Raw genomic sequence first — 22240 nt, forward strand, 5'->3', positions numbered from 1 at the left:
GTGTGCTGTCCTTCCCTTCACCTAAGATAATTCTTGTCTACTATCTAGTTAGTGAATAACCCTCACTCTCCCTTCCCACCCTCATAAACATCAAAGAATGTTTTCCTCTGTGTTTAAACCTTTTCTTGAGTTCTTATAATAGTGGCCTTATACAATATTTGTCCTTCTGTGACTGACTAAATTCACTCAGCATAATGCCCTCCAGATTTCTCCATGTTATGTTTCATGGATTCATAGTTGCTCTTGATCATTGTATAGTATTCCACTGTGTGGATATACCATAATTTGTTTATCCATTTGTCAGTTGATGGGCATCTAGGTTGTTTCCATCTTTTTGCTATCGTGAACAGTGCTGCAATGAATATGGGGGTGAATATATCTATTCGTGTGAATGTGACAGCTCTTATTTCTCCAGGATATATTCCAAGGAGTGGGATTGCTGGATCATATGGTAATTCAATTTCTAGCTTTTTAAGAAAGGGCCAAATTGATTTCCAAAGTGGTTGTACCATTTTACATTCCCACTAGCAGTGTACAAGTGTTCCAGTCTCTCCACAACCTCTCCAACGTTTATTATTTTGTGTTTTTTTGGATTAAGTCTAGCCTTGTTGAGGTGAGATGGTATTTCATCGTAGTTTTGATTTGCATTTCTCTAATGGCTAATGATCATGAGCATTTCTTCATGGTCTGTTAGCCATCTGAATGTCTTCTTTGGCGAAGTGCCTGTTCATATGCCTTGCCCATTTTTTAATTGGGTTATTTGTCTTTTTGTTGTTGAGGTTTTGCAGTATCTTGTAGATTTTAGAGATTAGATGCTGATCAGAATTGTTATAGCCAAAATTTTTTCCCTGGTCTGTAGGCTGTCTTTTGACTCTTTTGGTGAAGTCTTTTGATGAGCATAAGTGTTTGATTTTTAGAAGCCCCCAGTTATCTAGTTTATCTTCTGCTGTTTGTGCATTGTTACTTATGGTTCATATTCTGTTTATGCCATGCATTAGGGCTCCTAGCATTGTCTCGATTTTTTCTTCCATGATCTCTATTGTTTTTGATTTTGTATTTAGGTCTTTGATTCATTTTGAGTTAGTTTTTGTGCATGGTGTGAGTTATGGTTCTTGTTTCAGTTTTTTGCAGATGGATATCCAGTTATCCCAGCATCATTTGTTAAAGAGACTATCTTTTCCCCATTGAACAGACTTTGGGCCTTTGTCAAATATCAGCCGCTCATAGGTGGATAAATTTATGTCTGGATTCTCAATTCTGTCCCACTGGTCTATGTATCTGTTGTTGTACCAGTACCAGGCTGCTATACTGTGCTGGTATAATACGTTCTAAAATAGATAGTGGGAGGCTTCCCACTTTGTTCTTCTTCTTTAGTAATTGTTACTCATCTGGGGCCTCTTCCCTTTCCATATGAAGTTGGTGATTTGTTTCTCCATCTCATTAAAAAATTCTGTTGGAATTTGGATCGGGATTGCATGGTATCTTTAGATTGCTTTGGGTAGAATTGACATTTTTCACAATGTTGAGTCTTTCTATCCATGAGCAAGGTATGTTTTTCCATTTATGCAAGTCTTTTTTGGTTTCTTGCAGTAGTGTCTTGTAGTTTTCATTGTATACGTCTTTTACATCTCTGGTTAGACTTATTCCTAAGTATTTTATCTTCTTGTGGGCTATTGCAAACGGTATTGATTTGGTGATTTCCTCTTCAAGGTTCTCTTTGTTGGTGTAAAGGGATCCAACTGATTTTTGTATGTTTATCTTGTATCCTGATACTTTGCTGAAATTTTCTATTAGTTCCAGTAGTTTTCTTGTGGATTCTTTGGGGTTTTCTGTGTATAAGATCATATCATCTGCAAACAGAGATACTTTGACTTCTTCCCTACCAATTTGGATGTCCTTTATTTCTTTTGCTAGCCTAATTGCTCTGGCTAGGACACCCAGCACAATGTTGAATAAGAGTGGTGATAAAGGGCATCCTTGTCTGGTTCCTGTTCTCAAGAAGAATGCTTTCAAGCTCTCTGTTGGCTTTGTATAAATGCCCTTCATTATATTGAGGAATCTCCCTTCTATTCCTATTTTGTTGAGAGTTTTTATCATGAATGGGTGTTGGATTTTGTCAAATGACTTTTCTGCATTGATTGATAAGATCATGTGGTTCTTGTCTTTTGTTTTATTAATGTGATGGATTAGATTGATTGTTTTTCTAATGTTGAACCATCCCTGCATACATTGTATAAATCCCACTGGATCATGGTGAATTATTTTTTTGATATGTTGCAAAATTCTATTGGCTAGAATTTTGTTGAGGATTTTTGTGTCAATGTTCATGAGGGATGGTCTGTCATTTTTTTGTGTGTGACGTCTTTACATGGTTTTTGTATCAGGGTTATGCTGGCTTCATAGAATGAGTTTGGGAGTATTCCATCATTTTCTATGCTCTGAAATACCTTTAGTAGTAGTGGTGTTAATTCTTCTCTGAAAGTTTGGTAGAATTCTCCAGTGAAGCCATCTGGGTCAGGGCTTTTTTTTTGTTGGGAGTTTTTTAAATTACCTTTTCAATCTCTTTTTCTGTTGTAGGTTTATTTAATTTATTTAGTTCTTTATGTATTTTCTTTTCATCTTTTTCATTGTTGTTGATTTTGTATTTGCTGAGTCTCTATATTTTTCTTGTTTTTTATTTTGACGTGTAGGATTGCTAGTTTCCTTTGTAGTTACCTTAATATTTACCCCTATTTTCTAAGTTTAAACCAGTCTTTTATTTCTTTATATCGCCTTGACTTCCTCTCCATATGAAAAATATGTTTACATTTTTTAGTCCCTCTTTTTGCTTTAACGTTGTCAAGTTTTACGTAAGGACTTCTCTGTTTCCCTATTTTCAGTGTTTTAGCTTAGATTTATTTTTGTGACTTCCCTATCTGGGTTGATATCTGGTTACTCTGTCCTGCGTTCTAATCTTAGGTTGTTATTGATTTTTTAACTGGAGGACTCCGTTTAGTATTTCTTGTCATTTTGGTTTGGTTTTTGCAAATTTCCCAAACTTCTGTTTATCTGGAAATACCCCAATTTCACCATCATATTTGAGAGACGGTTTTGCTGGATATATAATTCTTGGCTGGCAGTTTTTTCCTTCAAGGCTTTATAGATGTCATCCCATTGCCTTCTTGCCTGCATGGTTTCTGCTTAGTAGTCTGAGCTTATTCTTATTGACTCTCCTTTGTAGGTGACTTTTTGTTTATCCTTAGCCACTCTTAAAATTCTCTCCTTATCTTTGGTTTTGGCAAGTTTGATTATAATATGTCTTTGTGACTTTCTTTTGGGATCTACCTTATGTGGGGTTCGATGAGCATCTTGGATAGGTATCTTGTCATCTTTCACAATATCAGGGAAGTTTTCTGCCAACAAATCTTCAACAATTCTCTCTATATTTTCTGTTGTCCCTCACTGTTCTGGTACTCCAATCACTCATGTTTATTCCTGTTGATAGAGTCCCACATAATTCTTAGGGTTTCTTCATTTTTTTAAATCCTTTTATCTGATTTTTCCTCAAATAAGTTGGTGTCGAGTGCTTTATCTTCAATCTCACTAATTCTAACTTCCATTGCCTCAATTCTACTCCTATGACTTTCTATTGAGCTGTCTAATTCTGAAATTTTATTGTTAATCTTCTGGATTTCTGATTGCTGTTTCTATGAATTCTTGAAGCCTGTTAAATTTGTCATTATGCCCTTCTCTAATCTTGTTAAGCTCCTCTATTGCCTGTTCTGCGTTTTGATTAATTTCCTTCCTGATCTCTTGAAGAGTTCTGTATATTAATCTTTTGTATTCTGTCTCTAGTTATTTGGAGACAATTTCTTTCTCTGGAAAATTTCTAGGTTCTTTATTTTGGTAGCTTGCTGAAACCATCATGGTCTGCCTCTTTATGTGATTTGATATTGACTGTTCTCTCTGAGCCATTGATAAGTTATTATATTTATTTATTTATTTTATGTTTACTTACTGTGTCCTAGCTTCTTATTTTCTTTTGTTTTGATATGCCCAAATAGGCTGCTTTTGTGAGGTAGCCCAATCACCAGCACCCCTGAAGCTCCAATGTCCTGCCACCAGGTGGCCAGATCTGCCACTAAGTATGTGAGCTCAGGAGTCTGCCCACTCCTCCTGTATGGATTTAGTTCAGGTGTCCAGGTAGTTGGCCACCAAGTGTGTGGTGTAGGCTCTCACCTACAGTCCTAGACAGGCATGGGTGACTGGTGTAGGCATAGGCATCCGGCTGCAGGAGGAGGACACACGCTGAGCAAGGCAGGGGCCTGACGACCGCCCTCAAGTGTCCGGGAGGAAAGTGTGTCCCTGTTCCCAACAGCACATAGGTGGGTGGGTTTTGCAGCTGGACTATGAGCACCCAGTGCTGTTGGCTGTAAGGACTGGGGGGCACCACTAATTCTTGGGCTCCTGTCGCAGGTAGCTAGGTGGTGCATGTGGAGGCACCAGTCCTCAGGCCCCTGATGTGGGTAGGTGAAGACCGTGCTTAATTGGCAGAGTAGTGTCAAATGTCAAGAACCTGCCACTTCACAGATGAAACAGTTGAAGTTAGACTCCAGGTATATATGCTGTTGTACTGTGGTAATGAGGACCTATGCTGCTGAAGTGAGCTCACACAAGTCTATGCACTCAGTCTGATACCTCAACTTCGCCTTTGTGTTCAGGGTTCCTAGATTGTCATATATAATCTATTCACTTTTTTTTTCAGGTCTTTGTTGTAATAGGGACCACCAGAAGCATCTGACTACTCCGCCATCTTTACCCCACCTCTCCTAAAGTGGGTTTTATTACCACTGCCTCCCAGTAATCCTTACCCATGGACTTCCTTTCCATCCTTTGAAGTTCAGCTTAAATGCCATCTACTCTATAACTTTTCAGATTAGTTAGGCAAGGTGATGCTTTCCTATTTCATACTCCTATCACACATTGGAGCCCTGTTGGCGTGGTTAAGAGTTCAGCTGCCATCCAATCCAGCAGCCACTCCTTGGAAACGCTATGGGGCAGTTCTACTCTGTCCTATAGGGTCACCTTGAGTCAGAATCAACTCAACAGCAATGGGTTTGATTTTGGTTTGGGGTATCACACATTATTTGAATCATTCGTATTAAATATACTTAAAACCTTGCATTGCAAACAGTCCTGCATTACCCATCCTGCTCCTTAGTGAACCTCTTGAGGGTAATGTGTTACACTTAGACTCTTCTCCAGTTCCAAACATAGAATTTCTGCTGAATCAATGAAAGAATTAAGACGTTCTTAGGAGACATGAGTTTTTGGCCATTAAAATAGTGGAACCCTCTTTGAAAGCTGAATACTTAAAAGTACTTCTTTAAAAGATGGTTTTAGAATAGTCAGCTTTAATATTCATTTAGCTCAAACACAGAAAAATTTATTTTTATCTCGTTATACATGTTTTAGCTCTGTTGATATCAGTATCATTATACATACATTTGTATATGTAGCTTGAAGCATAGTTCTAAACATAAAACATATAACTCATTATCACTATCTTTCAGCATTAGTAGTATTCAACTAACACAGGAATGGATATGTGTCTTAGGCTAGGTTCTCTAGAGAAGCAAAACCAGTAAGTGTATAAATATATATATAAAGAAATTTATATCAAGGAAACAGCTCACGCAGTTGTAGAGGCTAAAACGTTCCAAGTCTGTGAATCAGGGTAGAGGCCTCTTCCAATTCACGGAGCCGCAGAAGCTGGTGAACCCAAGATCGGCAGGTTGGAGAGGGGCTCCCGCTCACAGGCTGTGAAGGTCAACGAATTCCAAGATCAGCAGACAAGACCACAAGGTTTCTCCTGATTCACATAGCTGCAGGGGCTGGCGAACCCAAGATCAGCAGGTTGGGGAAACGGACTCTTGCTCACAGGCTGAGAAGTTTGATGAATTCCAAGATCAACAGGTAAGCTGCTAGCTCAAATCCCAAGAACCAGAGGTGAGATAACAACAGGCAGCTGCTGAGTCTGGAACAAGCCAAAAACCTTGGCAAGGTGAGCAGGCAGAAAGTAACCAGCAGAAGGCAGAGAGATGAAGCTGAGGGGGGTGGTGAGCTGCCAAAGGCCATGCCCCTGCCAGTACCACTCAGCATATTCCATCATGGGGATGATCACATATCAAATTTCAACAGGGAAGTGATCACAACATTATACAACTGCTAAAACACTGAGAATCATGGCCTAGCCAAGTTGACATACAATCTGAACCATCACAATATGCATCTCAGATTTTTAAAAATCAATTTAATTTCCTTTAATGGAAGAAGGTATTAATGGAGGAAAAACTAAACAAACAAAACAGATAAAGATTCCCTTCCACCATTCCACATCAACACACATACATACACACACACACACACAAATGGGCAGTTAGAAGTTGACTAGTATGGTGGTTTTAAAGACATGTCCACAAATTATTTGATACTTTCCTCCTCAAGAAGTAGAGCTTGATGCCCCTCCCCTTGAGTGTGGGCTAGACTTACTGACTTGTTTTTAATAAAGAGAATATGGCAGAAGCGGTGGCATATTACTTCTAAGATTTTATATATGGATTAGCGATACGGTTGCTAACCAAAAGGTCGGCAGTTCAAATCCATCAGCTGCTGCTTGGAAATCCTATGGAGGCAGTTCTACTACTCTGTCTTACAGGGTCACTATGGGTCAGAATAGACCGAAGGCAACAGGTTTATATATATATATACTTTTTTTTTCGAAATTACTCCAGAATCTAACCATACCTCAATTGCAAAACTACGTCCACATTTTAGGTATCTGTTAGAGCAGCACCCGACTCTCTGGTACCAAATTATGTCTTAGTTTCTTAGTGCTGCTATAACAGAAATACCACAAATGGGTGGCTTTAGCAAACAGAAATTTATTTTCTCACAGTTTAGGAGGCTAGAAGTCCAAATTTAGGGTACCAGCTGTAGGGGAATTCTCTCTCTGTTTGCTCTGAGGGGAAATTCCTATCTCTTTCAGCTTCTCTTCCTCAGTTCCTTGGTGATCTCCACATGGCATCAGTCTTTCCCCATTTTGTGCTTCCTTGCTTCTGTACCTAATCTCCTTCTTTTTTCTTTTTAATTTTTTTTTAATTTTGGTGAAAGTATGTACAGCCAAAGATACACCATTTCAACAATTTCTACATGCCCAATTCAGTGCTATTGATTCCATTCTTCAAGTTCTGCTACCATTGTTGCTATCCTTTTCCAAATTATCACCAGGAGGTGGGGCCAAGATGGCGGAGTAGTCAGACACTTCCGGTGGACCCTCTTACAGCAAAGACCCAAGATAACAAGTGATTTGATTACATATAGCTATCTGGGAGCCTGAACATCAAAGGCAGAGTTGAGGAACCAGACTGAGTGGCAGGGGGAGGGAGAGATGGTTCAGAAGCAGCGAGGTGTTGCCAGACCTGACCCGGAGATAGCCTGAGACCTTCAGGCCTAAAACAGCTCGGGGGTGAGTGGTGAGGCAGGCAAGCAGCCGTGCTTGGGAGGCACATTTTCCGCACCAGTAGAGACCCGGAGTCAGAGAGTCTACACAGCCACCCAGAACCAGTGAGAAGCAGCCCTCATTGGTGAAAGATGAGGGCTTACTGAGTAGATCAAAAACACCTCCCTCAGGGAAAAACCTCTCTCCCATTTACCTCCCCGCTCCCTGATCTGCACTGGGTCCCAGACTGGCTTCAGCAATTTCTGAGCCCCCTGGGCCAGAAGTAGGATCCGTCACATGCCCAGAGCCATTCTCCCTGCCTTGGAGAAGGATCAAATTAACAAACAAGGGGAAAAATAAACTGCCGGCTCCCCTAAGCCAGGGACTCAGGGTAGGCACAGCTCCTTTGCCTAGGCACAGGCATAAGGGATCCATGGACTTTGAGTGCCTTTCCCCCTGCATAGACTTGTGTGAGCCCACCTCAACAGTGTAGGCCCTCATTACCGCAGTACAACACGGTATATACCAGAACTCTAACTTCAACTGTTTCATCTGTGAAGTGGCAGGTTCTTGACATTTGACACTGCTCTTCCAATTAAGCACAGTCTTCACCTACCCACATCAGGGGCCTGAGGACTGGCGGCTCCACCCACACTACCTAGCCACCTGCAATAGGGGCCCATGAATAAGAGGTGCTCCCCAGTCCTTACAGCCAACAGCATTAGGTGCCCGTAGTCCAGCTGCAAAACCCACCCACCTGCACGGTCTAGGGAACAGGGACACTCTTTCTTCCTGGACACTTGGGGGCAGCCGTCAGCCCCCTGCCTTGCTCAGCGTGTGTCCCCCTGTTGCAGCCAGATGCCTGTGCCTACACCAATCATCCATGCCTGTCTAGGACTGTAAGTGAGAGCCTACACCACACACTTGGTGGCTGTCTACCTGAGCACCTTAGTTGAATCTATACAGGAGGAGTGGGCAGACTCCTCATCTCACATACCTAGTAACAGATCTAACCACCTGGTGACAGGACATTAGAGCTTCAAAGGTGCCAATAATCAAACTAGCTCATGTGAGCAGCTTATTTGGGTATATCAAAACAAAACAAGAAGCTAGGACACAGTAAGGAAACATAAACAAATATAATAACTTATTGATGGCTCAGAGACTACAGTCAATATCAAATCACATAACGATGCAATCCACGATGGCTTCAGCAAGCTCCCAAAATAAAGAATCTAGAAATTTTCAAGAGGAGGAAACTTTCTTGGAATTACCAGAGGCAGAATACAAAAGATTAATATACAGAACTCTTCAAGAAATTAGGAAGAAAATTAAGCAAAATTCAGAACATGCAATAGAGGAAATTAAAAAGATTAGAGAACAACATAATGATAAATTTAACAGGCTGTAAGAATCCATAGAGAGACAACAATCAGAAATCCAGAAGATTAACAATAAAATTTCAGAATTAGACAGCTCAATAGAAAGTCATAGGAGTAGAATTGAGGCAATAGAAGTTAGAATTAGTGAGATTGAAGATAAAGCACTTGACATCAACTTATTTGAGGAAAAATCAGATAAAAGGATTTAAAAAAATGAAGAAACCCTAAGAATTATGTGGGACTCTATCAAGAGGAATAACCTATGAGGGATTGGAGTACCAGAAGTGGGGTGGGGGGTAACAGAAAATACAGAGAGAATTGTTGAAGATTTGTTGGCAAAAAAACTTCCCTGATATCATGAAAGACGCAAGATATCTATCCAAGATGCTCATTGAACCCCACGTAAGGTAGATCCCAAAAGAAAGTCACCAAGACATATTATAATCAAACTTGCCAAAACCAAAGATAAAGAGAGAATTTTAAGAGCAGCTAAGGAGAAACAAAAAGTCATCTACAAAGTAGAGTCGATAAGAATAAGCTCGGATTACTCAGCAGAAACCATGCAGGCAAGAAGGCAATGGGATGACATCTATAAAGCCTTGAAGGAAAAAACTGCCAGCCAAGAATTATATATCCAGCAAAACTGTCTCTCAAATATAATGGTGAAATTAGGGTATTTCCAGATAAACGGAAGTTTAGGGAATTTGCAAAAACCAAACCAAAATGACAAGAAATACTAAAGGGAGTCCTCCGGTTAGAAAATCAGTAACATCAAATAACAACCCAAGACTAGAACACAGGACAGAGCAACCGATATCAACCTAAATAGGGAAGTCACAAAAGTAAATGAAAGCTAAAACATTGAAAATAAGGAAACAGATGTCAATATGTAAAAGTTGACAACATTAAAACAAAAAAAAAGAGGGACCAAATTACTCTACCCCTGTTATCTTAAACTCACTGCTTTCTAATCTTCCCACCAAAATTATATTCAAGAAATTACTTTCTTCTTAGTCTCTCTGTCTCTGTCTGACTGCCTGTCTTTCTCTTTATTGTTCTGGAGAAAGCCAGCTACCACATTATGTGAGTAGCCTTATGGCTACAGCTTTCCCACATGTTGAGAAGCTGAGCTCCTCCTGCCCACAGCACAGGAGTGAGCTTGGAAGTGGGTCCTCTAGCCCATTCAGATGACTGTATCCCCAACTCACAACTTGACTGCAACCTCAAGATAAAACCTGAGCCAAAATCACCCAGCTAAACCACTCCTGGATCCCTGAGCCTCAGAAACTGCATAAGATAATAAATTTTTGTTGTTTGAAGCTGTTATGTTTGGGGGGCATTAGTTATGCAGCAGTAGATAATGAATACAACTAACAAGTCCTAAAATATTTTTTCTATTCTGTCTACCTAGCCATCATTTTTATTATCCTTTCAAGAAATTGACTAGAAACTGTGGTAGCTTCAAGCCAAGAAGGGCCAGGAAGCAATTCACAGGGACCAGTCTGAAATTGCTGCCCACTCCCACTTGCTGTGATGACAGAGAGATCAGCTTGTTAGATAGTTGAGTGTTGTGATTAAGAGCATGGGCTTTGGGAACAGACGGCATGGTTTTGAATCCTGGCTCTGCCACATCTTAGATTTTAGCTGTGTGATCATCAATGAGTTACCTAATATTTTTGCTTCATTTTCTTTATACACTTATAGGAATAATAACAGAATTTACCTAATACACTACTAGGATTAAATAAGATACCAAAAGAAGTGTCTAGCATAGTGTTTGGTAAGTGGTAGTGGCTCAATAAATGTTGTTGTTAGGTGCCATTGAGTCAGTTCCAACTCATAGCAAGTGACCCTATGTACAACAGAATGAAACACTGCCTAGTCCTGCACCATCCTCACAATCATTGTTATGTTTGAGCACATTGTTGCAGCCACTGTGCCAATCCATCTCATTGAAGGTCTTCCTCTTTTTTGCTGACCCTCTGCTTTACCAAGCATGATGTCCTTCCCCAGGTAATGGTCCCTCCTGATAACATGCACAAAGTACATGAGATGATGTCTCACCATTCTCAGTTCTAAGGAGCATTCTGGCTAAACTTCTTCCAAGACAGATTTGTTCATTCCTCTGGAAGTCCATGGCATATTCAATATTCTTCACCAACACCATAATTCAAAGACATCAGTTCTTTAGTCTTCCTTATTCACTGACCAACATTTGCATGCATATGAACTGATTGACAATACCATGGCTTGGGTCAGGCGAACTCTCATGGATTGAATTGTGTCCCCCAAAAATGTCTGTCAGCTTGACTGGGTCATGACTCCCAGTATTGTATGATTGTGTAATCTGATGTGATTGCCTTATGTGTCGTAAACTCTATCACTATGATGAAGTTATACTGATGAGGTCTACAAGATTGGATAGTATCTTGAACCAATCTCTTTTGAGATATAAAAGGGAGAGGCCAGCAAAGACACGTGGGAACCTCATATCACCAGGAGGGCAGTGCCGGGAGTGGAGCCCGTCCTTTGGACCTGGGGTTCCTGTGCTGAGATACTCCCAGACCAGGGGAGAACTGATGCATCACGGGGAACTTTCTCTGGAGCCAACAGAGAAAGAGGGCCTTCTCCTGGAGCTGATGCCCTGAATTTGGACTTGTGGCCTGCTGGACTGTGGGAGAGTGGACTTCTCTTTGTGGAACCATCCACTTGTGGTATTTCTGTTAGAGCAGCACTAGATGACTAAGACATGCACCTTAGTCCTCAAAGTGACATCTTTGCTTTTGAACACTTTAAAGAGGTCTTTTTCAGCAGATATGCCCAATGCAATACATCAAATTTTGACTGATAGCAAGTTCATGTGACAGAGTAGAGTAAGGTTTTCTGGGCTGTAATATTTAAAGGAGCAGATTGCCAGCTCTTTCTCACGCAGAGCCACTGGGTAGATTCGAACCACTAACCTTCAACCTTTTGGTTAGCAGCCAAATACTTAACTGTTGTGCCACCAGGGCACCAATAAATGTTAGAGCTGTATTATTACATTACTACTATCATGGTTAAAATAAATAAATAAAAGGTAAGCATTTACCTGGGTAGAGATTCAATCTAACAGAGTTACAGCAGGCAGCTAGCATTCTGACATTTAATGCACAACTAATGAAAACACCTCTTTCCCATACTGTCAGAAGGCAGCCACCTATAGGGCAATTAACGAAAACCAAACCCATCGCCATCGAGTCAATTCTGACTCATAGTGACCCTATGGGACAGAGCAGAACTACTCCATAGGGTTTCCAAGGAGTGGCTGGTGGGTTCAAACTGCTGACCTTTTGGTTAGCAGCCAAGCTCTTAACCACTGTGCCTCCAGGGCCTCATAGGGAAGTTAGTGGTCCTAAAAAGTAAAAATGCTCCAAAACTGAAACCCAAACTGAAGCTCATCAAAGTCCAAAGAAACTCAAAGAGTCCTTGTCAATTTTTAACAACGCCAGGGGTCCCAGACCAAACAATAACCCTGTTAGAGTTTCAGCCACATGCTACTGCTTAGCTGTCAGATCACTGAATAAGTCATTCCAAAGGGAACATCACACAACACTATGCAGCCATGTGCTCTTTTGTTCTGCAGCCACACAGGAAGCACCTAGAATAGATTTTTGCATATATTCATTTTCTTTTTTTCATTTTGTACTATTAAAAGAAGAACTCTGGCAAAACTAATTAATCCTCAAATAATATTTAGTATTTCTTGTTGGCGTTGGCAACAAGAAATGAGTCATATCAAATTTGATTCTCATGGCAGAAGTAATCATATGCTGTGCTGTGTATTCCCCCCTAAAATGTGTATATTCACTTTTCTCTCCCTTACGTAGCTTTTAACATTTCAAAGATCAGTTCTTCAGAAATAGGGCTATAAAAGGAAAATAAACTTCACCAAGGCAACTTTAGTTCAGAATGATAGCCTTAGGCAAAAGAAACCAGCTTTATATTTAACTAAAGAACTTTGTACCATCACTTCATTAGGCAGAAAATTAGCTCCCAATTTCTACCAAGAACATAAGTATTCCAACCAGTGAATAAAAAAAGAGAAATCTAAAAAGACCCCTACAAAGGAAATAAACAGCTATCTAAAATCAAAGGTACATGGCACCAAATAAAAATAATTTTTCACCATATCTTATTTCTGGTTGTGGTGGAGGGTAGGTAAGGTTGGGAGGGTTGGTAGTATTGTCTGAAAATAGAAACTGAACATGGGAAAAAGTAATTATTAATATGATCCCCTATGGCTTTGGGGTATACTAGATGTTCACCTGGAGCCTAGTAGTATCGTGGCTCTGGGAATCTGTTGAGTGTTTGTTTGAAGTCCTCTGCACTCAAGATTATTTGCAAAATTTACAAGATCCCTGCTTGGTGTTTATACACTAATTCAAGAAACAGTATATAAGGTGACATGTGCTAAACCACAGTCAGCATGTCAGCATGCCCTGACCCCATCCATCCGTCGACAGCCTCTCCTATACCAAGAGAGCCTCTAGCAGAACGAGTCCTCAAATATATTTGCTTAAAAGGTCAAAGAATGGTCATAACCTGCTGGTTCTTGTATCCTCTTCTATTCCCAATAAAGTCCTGAGCATTCTCTGAGGCTGGGTTTAGGTTTCCCCTCCTTTTTGAATTTTATGTGGCTACTCAGTTAATATGGATCACTCCATTTTTTGAGCACCAGGTTTAGTTATAGCCTATAGCAGTGTATTGGCAATTAGTTAAATACATTAGTTTGTTCACTATTTGACTGTTTTTGTTTCTTTTTTTTTCTGATAAAAACATGTAAAGACTCTGTTAATATTTCACATGCTTGTGATTGCGGTATTTTGTGACTTAACCTTTTAAAAGCTATATTTGGTATTGTGGCCAAATGATCTTGTCCCTCTAAGATATCAGATTATAAAATGTAGAGTCACAATTTGTTATTGCCTTGTGGCAGTGAAGTAGAATTTAAACCTTATATAACAGCAAAAGGCATAAAATATAGTTTCAAAGTTCAGATCAGAAAAATGGGAGACAGTGGGTCGGGAAGCTAAAGATTGTGTTTAGATGGGTTTTCTGGAAGACAGATGAAATGAGTTGGTTCTTACAGTAAGTGGAAATGGATCTAAATGTCTAAGCCTGTAACATCAGCAAAGAAAGATAAATGGCATGTCAAAGATAAAAGGAGCTACTTCAAGTGGTAGCTGACCTAGTTACCAAACCTATATACAAAAATCAACCATTTTTGAGTATGCCACTGATATTCAGTTAGGGATATGGAGAGAGAAGACATTTAAAAAAAGCAACAAAAATATATAATATCTAGAAATTGATTAAACAAGAATTGTTTAGAACGTATATGAAGTATTCTGTAATCAGTTTAATGAGATGTAAAAGAAAACTTGAATAAATGGAGAAATATGTGTGCACCTCATGAGAAGGCATAATATTACTAAAATGACAATTTTCCCAAAAATTTCTTTAAAAATGAAATGCAAATCCAATAAAAAACCCCAACAGAATTTTTCTTTAGAATTGGAAAAAAAATTAAAATTCATCTAAAAATGTCAAAGTAGGAAAAAAAACTCTTTGGAAAAGAAGAGTAATCAAAGTAGACTTGCAGTTCCACATTTTCAAATATATGTAAGTATTTAATCATCAAAACAGTATGTTAATGATACTCTCAGTGGAACAGGGTAGTAGGTCCTGAAATATAGGCAAGTATGTTATAAGTGGAACAAGGGATATCACTGATGAAGTCAGATGGATCTTGATTGAAAGTACAGAATACCAAAAAGATGTTTACCTGTGTTTTATTGACTATGCAAAGCCATTTAACTGTGTGGATCATAACAAATTATGGATAACATTGTGAAGAATGGGAATTCCAGAACACTTAACTGTGCTCATGAGGAACCTGTACATAGATCAAGAGGCAGTCGTTTGAACAGAACAAGGGGATACCGTGTGGTTTAAAGTCAGGAAAGAGGTGTGTCAGAATTGTAACCTTTCAGCATACCTATTCAATCTGTATGCTGAGCAAATAATCCAAGAAGCTGGACTATATGAAGAAGAACAGGGCATCAGGATTGGAGGAAGACTCATTAACAACCTGGGATATGCAGATGACACAACTTTGCTTGCTGAAAGTGAAGAAGACTTGAAGCGCTTACTGATGAAGTTCAAAGACTACAGCCTTCAGTATGGATTACACCCAACATAAAGAAAACAAAATTCCTCACAACTGGACCAATAAGCAACATTAAGGATTCCATTTGACTTGAATTCACAATCAATGCCCATGGAAACAGCAGTCAAGAAATCAAATGAGGAACTACAGTGGGCAAATCTGCTGCAAAAGACCTCTTTAAAGTGTTAAAGAGCAAAGATATCACCTTGAGGACTAAGGTGCGCCTGACCCAAGCCATGATATTTTCAATCGCCTCATATGCATGCAAAAGCTGGACAACGAATAAGGAAGACTAAAGAAGAACTGATACATTTAAATTATGGTGTTGGCAAATAATATTGAATAAACCATGGACTTCCAGAAGAATGAATAAGTCTGTCTTGGAAGAAGTACAGCCAGAGTGCTCTTTGAAAGCAAGGACGGCAAGACTTCATCTCAGGTACTTTGGACATGTTATCAGGAGGGACCAGTCTCTGGAGAAGGACATCACACTTGATAAAGTAGAGGTCAGCGACAAAAGAGGAAGACCCTCAACAAGATGGCTTGACACAGTGGCTGTAACAATAGTCTCAAAATTAACAATAACTGTGAGGACCAGGCAGTGTTTCATTCTGTTGTACACTGGGTTGCTGTGAGTCGAAACTGACTTGATGGCACCTAACAATATGTTGTAAGTATTTAGCAAATGGCAAATGTAGCCTTTTAAGTGGGTGGATAAGGAATGGATTGTTCAAGAAATAGTGCTGGAATAGTTACTCAGCTATTTGTAAAAAATTAAGCTGGATTCTTTGCAACCGTTTATCGTTTCACCCATAGGTGACAAGGTCATCAATATTTTTGGTTATTGCTCTGAAGAATATTAGCTTTTATTTTGGATATATTTCATTCTTCTAGTAAGTAAAAAGGGGCCCCTGGGTGGTGCAAATTGTTAATGCACTCCGCTGCTGACCAAAATTGTTGGTGGTTTGAGTCCACCAGAAGCACCTCTGAAGAAAGTCCGGTAATCTATTTTTGAAAAAAAAATCAGGTATTAAAAATCCTATGGCAGTTCTACTCTCACACACATAGGGTCACCATGAGTTGGAATCTGCTCGATGGCAACTGGTTTGGTTTGGTTTTAGTAAGTAAAATCTTCTTTTGTTTGGCATGGCACATAACTCTCCTTGTTTTCTCATTAAAGGCCCCTCTATTTCTTTAATGATAATAAACTATGTATTTAAAAATGTTTGTACTTCCTTGCCTAGAACTTTGCTCATTCTTCATTCATCATTTGTGATCAACATTAACTATAATTCCACCATTTAATTATTATCTGCTTCTGTTTATAATTTCTTTCTCATGTTGTTCACATTGCTACACAGAGCTCTGGATACCTATTTGTTCATTTGCATTATTTTTTCTTGCCTAAAACAAAACTGTAAATAACCCTATAACAGAAACTGGAAGTATTCATACCCTTCCTGGTCTACAGCTGAACTCTGAAGAGTTTAATTGTTTTAAAAACCAAATGTATCTAACACCAGACATTTTTTTAGGTCATGATACAACCTAGGATTGCATATTTGTAATATTTTTGATATGGAGCCACATAAACCTTAAATACAAAAACTCAAATGAGAATCATTTGGTTTAAATCTCTCTAACTTTATGGACAATGAATAAGGAAGACCAAAGAATTGACACCTTTGAGTTGTGGTGTTGTGAAGAATATTGAATATACCATGGACTGCCAAAAGAAGGAACAAATCTGTCTTGGAAGAAATACACCCAGAATGCTCCCTAGAAGTGAGGATGATGAGACTTCATCTCACATACCTTGGACATGTTATTAGGAGGGAGCAGTCCCTGGGGAAGGACTTCATGCTTGGTAAAGTATAGAGGGTCAGAGAAAAAGAGGAAGACCCTCAACAAGACAGATAGACACAGTGGATGCAACAAATGGGCTCAAGCATAGCAAAGATCATGGGGATGGTGCAGGACCAGGCATGTTTCATTCTGTTGTACATAGGGTCACTATGAGTTGGAACCGCCTCGGTGGCACCTAACAACAACAACAACTTTATGGTAACCACTTTGTGACTAAGTTGTCTCATTTTTGAAATGGGTAGACTGCCATCTTCTTAACTTTCCTCACTGAGATGTTACGAAGAATAAATAAAATAATGTATATTAAAGGAGGTTGACATCTATATGAGACCAAAGGTCAACAATTACTCCAAAGCAAAGATGAGAAGATGGGGGGCAGGAATACTAGAATACTAGAAAAGGAAGAACCAGAATGCAATTAATGAGAATGTTGGCACGTTGTGAAAAATATAACTGTCACTGAACAACTTGTGTAGAAATTGTCAAATGGGAACCTAATTTGCTTTGTACACTTTCACTGAAAACACAACAAAAGTTTATTTATTTATTTTTTAAAAAGGAAGTTGAAAACTCTTAAGGCACTATGTAAATGTTAGTTGGCCTTTATTGTTAGTCCTCATCCCTTTTTTCTTCACAGCCACTCAAGCCCTAAACTTGTAGGAAAGGAGAGTCCTGGGCTTTGTCTGGTAACTTGGCTCAGGGACACAGGATCGACTACCAGGAGTTTGGCAGGGCTGCAGCAATGGATAGAACAAAGCTAATGACACAGTTGCCCGGTGGGTGTCTGTCCCTGTCCAAGTCCTGAGTCTGCCCAGACTTTACTGTGAGCTTCTATGTCTTATCTTCCTAGCCTCCAGCTTGTTGATGAATTTTAACTAAATTAATCACCCATCTGTAAGCACACTATGCTAATTTCTTACAGCAACATGTAAAAAAAATGGCAAGCAGCACTTATGAAAATACCTCGTGGGAGGAGAGCATGGTTGGCAAACAAATATAGAAAGTACACATTATTTAAGTAAAAATACAGTATTCTAAGAATACTATTATTCACTTTATCATAATCTCCTTTTAAGCCTTACCAATAAACAAGGAATCTCACTTACGTTTACCAAAGTACTTTAAGGATTTTAACCTTAGGATCAAAATTTATATTTGCTTTGAGATAACAACCACATCAGATACTGAGGATGTAAGTTACCTTGTCAACCACTTGTAGAAAGAAGAAAAAATAATCGTCAAACATAATTCTTTGTGAGGCAATTCCAAAGTCAACTGGAAAGTTCTGGTTTTAGGTACCTTCAGGACATTCAATTGACCAGTTGGAATTAGACCTATGATGTTTTGTTCTAGAAAAATAAGCAAAACGATCTATGTAGCCCTTGGGGCTCTGTCAAAGGTCTAGGGTTAAGGGGAAAGGAGGAGGACAGGAAAATAATGATGACAGACTAAATCTGTCCCAAGGCACCTCCCAGAGTTTCAGATAAGCAGTTAAAATCCATTTTATCTATTCTCTGACACAGCAAACAAATGTATACGCCACTCAAGATAGGCCACAAATGGCTTGCATTTCATTTTTCATAGAAGTCTAAAACAGTCAGCTCTCCCCACTGAGACAGGACTTTTTATCAGGGTAAAAATATATACTGAGATTTTCAAAAGATTCCTCACTCAGAAGGTTTCATTGTGCCAAACAGTGTGGAGAAGATGTCAGTTCAACCGTGGCACGAAAAATTCTGAAACCCCTGCATTTCACTCATCTTTTGGCTGTCGCATAAAAGGGCCTCTTCTAATTTTATTTTTGACAGTTTCTTCATTTCTTTTTTTTAATCAAGGACATGTATTTATCCTTGATTAATGAAGCAGTAAGATGATATAGATCAAACATTTTTAATGGTCAGTGCCAAGGAAAACATTTTGTACCCAAGAGACCAAAGTAAAAGATTGACCTCGATTTAAACCCCACAAAGCTTCATTGTATTAATGCAAAGAGAAGAACATGATTTTAGTGCATGATTGTGAGAAGATAAGGAGATTGTGTAGTTGTTTTCTCTCGCTATTAAAGAAAATCTGAATGCTTCTTAAAGGGACTTGGAGCAATTTTTCTTTCAAAAGCAAAAGTATTTAGCTGTTAGAGTGGTATGAACCTCCATTGAATCAACAAATATTTATTGGGTGTATTTTAATTGTAAAGCCCCGTGCTAGGCTCTGGATATACAATGGTGAACAAAACAGGCCTTCTCCCTCCTCACAGACAATAAACAAGCAAACAAACAAAAATATATAGTTATTCATTCTGATGACTGCCAGCAAGAAACAAATGGAAAGCTCTAATAGAGATGACCTAATTTAGATAGAGTGGTCAGAGAAGATCTATCTGAGGCTTTAAGATGAGCCCTAAAGAATGAGGAGGGAAGCCAACCACATCGATTGGATGGTTTAAAAACTACCATTTCTGGAGAATAGTCTCCAAGGGATGAAGTTATTATGCAGTTTCCAAAAACGCCTGAGAAAGTCAAGAGAAAATGTTTTCAGATTCCAGTTTGCTTGCGACAAGCAACCAATAGCTATAATTCTAAAACTCAGAGTATAATTTTACCACTGAAAAGCTCCTGTGGCTTTCCCACTCAAAAGCGGGTTGCTCAGAGAACTTCGGTAACAGAAGTTGAAGAACAATAAAATGTGGCAGAACAATTATTCCTAAAAGATTTTATTTTCTATTAATTGTCTTTTCCCCCGTTCCATATTATACTCACTGACATCCAACTAACTAATGATCTTATTTGGATTTTAGAATAAGGCCAATAGCTTATTTAATAGACATATTTATTAAACAAACATAGCCAAAGTTTATGTACGAGGTTAAATACCCAAGGAATTTGAACAATAGAATTGTTGTAAGGGGATTTTTAACAATGATGATCCATTAAGAAGTCAGTTTATTATAATTAATGAACTCTTTGCTGTGGTGAGCATGTGTGACTCACTGAGAGAAACTCAATCCATAAACAGGGTAGTCCTGATTATAATAGATTAAAACAAATCTGTCAGATACTCTTTTATATTGTTAAAAATTACACACACACACACACACACATAAAATACATATATTTATATAATGTACATATGTATGTGTATATATACACATAAACCCTCCCCCCCAAAAAGCACCCCTTGCCGTCTTGATTCTAACTCATAGCGACCCTATAGGACAGAGCAGAACTGCCCCATAGGGTTTTCAAGGAGCAGCTGGTAGATTTGAACTGCCAACTTTTTGGTTAACAGCCGAGCTGTTAACCACTGTGCCACCAGGGCTTCATAAATACAAACATATATACACATTTATGAACCTGTTTTCAAACACACATATGTGCACATATATGTATTTGAACACATATGTATATTTGAACACAGGTCAGTGATTACTGAGCTACTAAGCAGGACATATTCCACATACATAGACTGCAACAGAAATCTGAAAGAGATACATAGCAAGAATAAGCAGATGATACTGACAGATTTTTTCCCAAGTGTGATTGTGCTATTTAGTCCATAATTTTCTGCAAATGTTTTAACAAATCTTGATAATAACTGATCGTGTTCTATCCCATCTGTAGAACAATGGGAATTTCTTGGTAAATAAAAATTTCAAGTATTTTGGTTATTGAATTTTTTTCATTTTTAAGGAAATGAGTTACTATAGAAATTCTGATTTTTGGTGCAAGAATTAATAGGCAAAATATACTCATTGTGCTTACGTCATTAAATACAGTTCATGTAACATTATTTTCAAATAATTTCAAGATGTTTTTGATCAAAGCCAAGATAAAACATTCATTTAATTGGCATGGTATGTTAATATTAAATAAAAGGTTTCCTATTATGTATATCCTTTACAGAGTCCCTGGGTGTTGCAAATGTTTAAGTGATTAACTGCTAACCTCAAGGTTGGAGGTTCGAGTTCATCCAAAGTCACCTTGGAAGAAAGGGCTGGTGACCTACTTCCAAAAAAACAGCCATTGAAAACCGTATGGAGCACAGTTCTACTGTGACACACATCAGGTCGCCATGAGTTGGAATGGACTTGAAGGCAACTGTTTGTTTTAATATGCTTCATAATTTGTTTTTTTTTTTTAAATTATCAAAGCCAAACAGGCACATAGTTTAAGGAGCTCATATGAAAACAGCAGTCTTTTGCCCACTCACTTCCCATTTTCTGTTCTCTAGAGGCAATTCTTTCAATTCTTTATAGCACTTCTTTTGGTAATTACCTCCATGTCTGTTTTTAAAAATATGTCAATAGTGCAGTTTCTTGAATTTTCAGTGTAGATATTATCTCTTGATTTTCCACTACGGATGATGGTGATACAGCTTTCTTTAAATCTCTTCAGAACATTTAAACACATCAGGAATCCCATCAATTATACCTTTTGGAGAATCTCTCACAGTCTTCTGCCCTGCTCCAATGTGGGCTGGTTGCTCTCTCCATTTGGAGCACAGACGTCAGCCTGGACTCTCCACTCACAATCATTCATGGGACTCCCTTTGACTCTTTCCTAAATTTGATCCCCTTTGTTCCAGATCCCAAGTCTTCCTTAGTTTATTACCTTGTTCAGGTAGTTTCTTGAGAAACCGCATGCAAGTGTGTTTGAAAATGCCTTTATCCTCACATTTAATTGATACTTTAACCTTGAATAGAATGAATTTTAGGGTGGAAATCACTTTACTTCAGAATTTTGAAGGCATTTCTTCATTTTCTTCTTTGCCTTCATGCTGATAATCATAGATTTATATCTCCAATCTAGACCTTGCCTTGGAGATCCAGACCTGTGTACCCTGTATGTCCAATGGCTTATTTGACTCTCCTAAGATGTTTCAAAGGAAGCTTAGTTTCAATATGTCTAAAAGAGAATCTATGATCCTACTCCCTCAAACCAGGTCCTCTTCTAATATTTTCTATCTTGGTAGTGTCAGTATCCAAGTACATAAGCTAAAAACTAGGTTTTATGACACCTTTTTGTCTCATCCTCCATATCCAATCCTTCTCCAAGTTCTTTTGATATGATCTCAAATATCTGTACAATTCATTTACTTTCCTCCATAGCTTCTGCCAAGACCTCCAAGCCATCCACATCTCTCACCTGGACTAGTGAACTAGCTTCCTTATTCATCTTCCTGATTCTATCCTCCCATATTCTCTACCCCAATCTCAAGCTAATTCTTACATAGTCTTTTTAAAAAACTGCGAGTTTTCATACCTCTGTTTAAAACTGCCACTGGTTTATTTGCATTTAGGATAGAGGC

General features: G+C 38.7%; 1 protein-coding gene across 1 annotated transcript in view; it reads right to left on the reverse strand.

Annotated features, from left to right (window-relative positions):
* Positions 1-22240, reverse strand: part of NECAB1 (N-terminal EF-hand calcium binding protein 1) — a 180231-nt gene that overhangs the window by 64520 nt on the left and 93471 nt on the right. The gene's annotated exons all lie outside the window — the stretch shown is intronic.

This window comes from Trichechus manatus, unplaced genomic scaffold (assembly GCF_000243295.1).
Source record: "Trichechus manatus latirostris isolate Lorelei unplaced genomic scaffold, TriManLat1.0 scaffold00009, whole genome shotgun sequence".
NCBI classification, from domain to species: domain Eukaryota; kingdom Metazoa; phylum Chordata; class Mammalia; order Sirenia; family Trichechidae; genus Trichechus; species Trichechus manatus.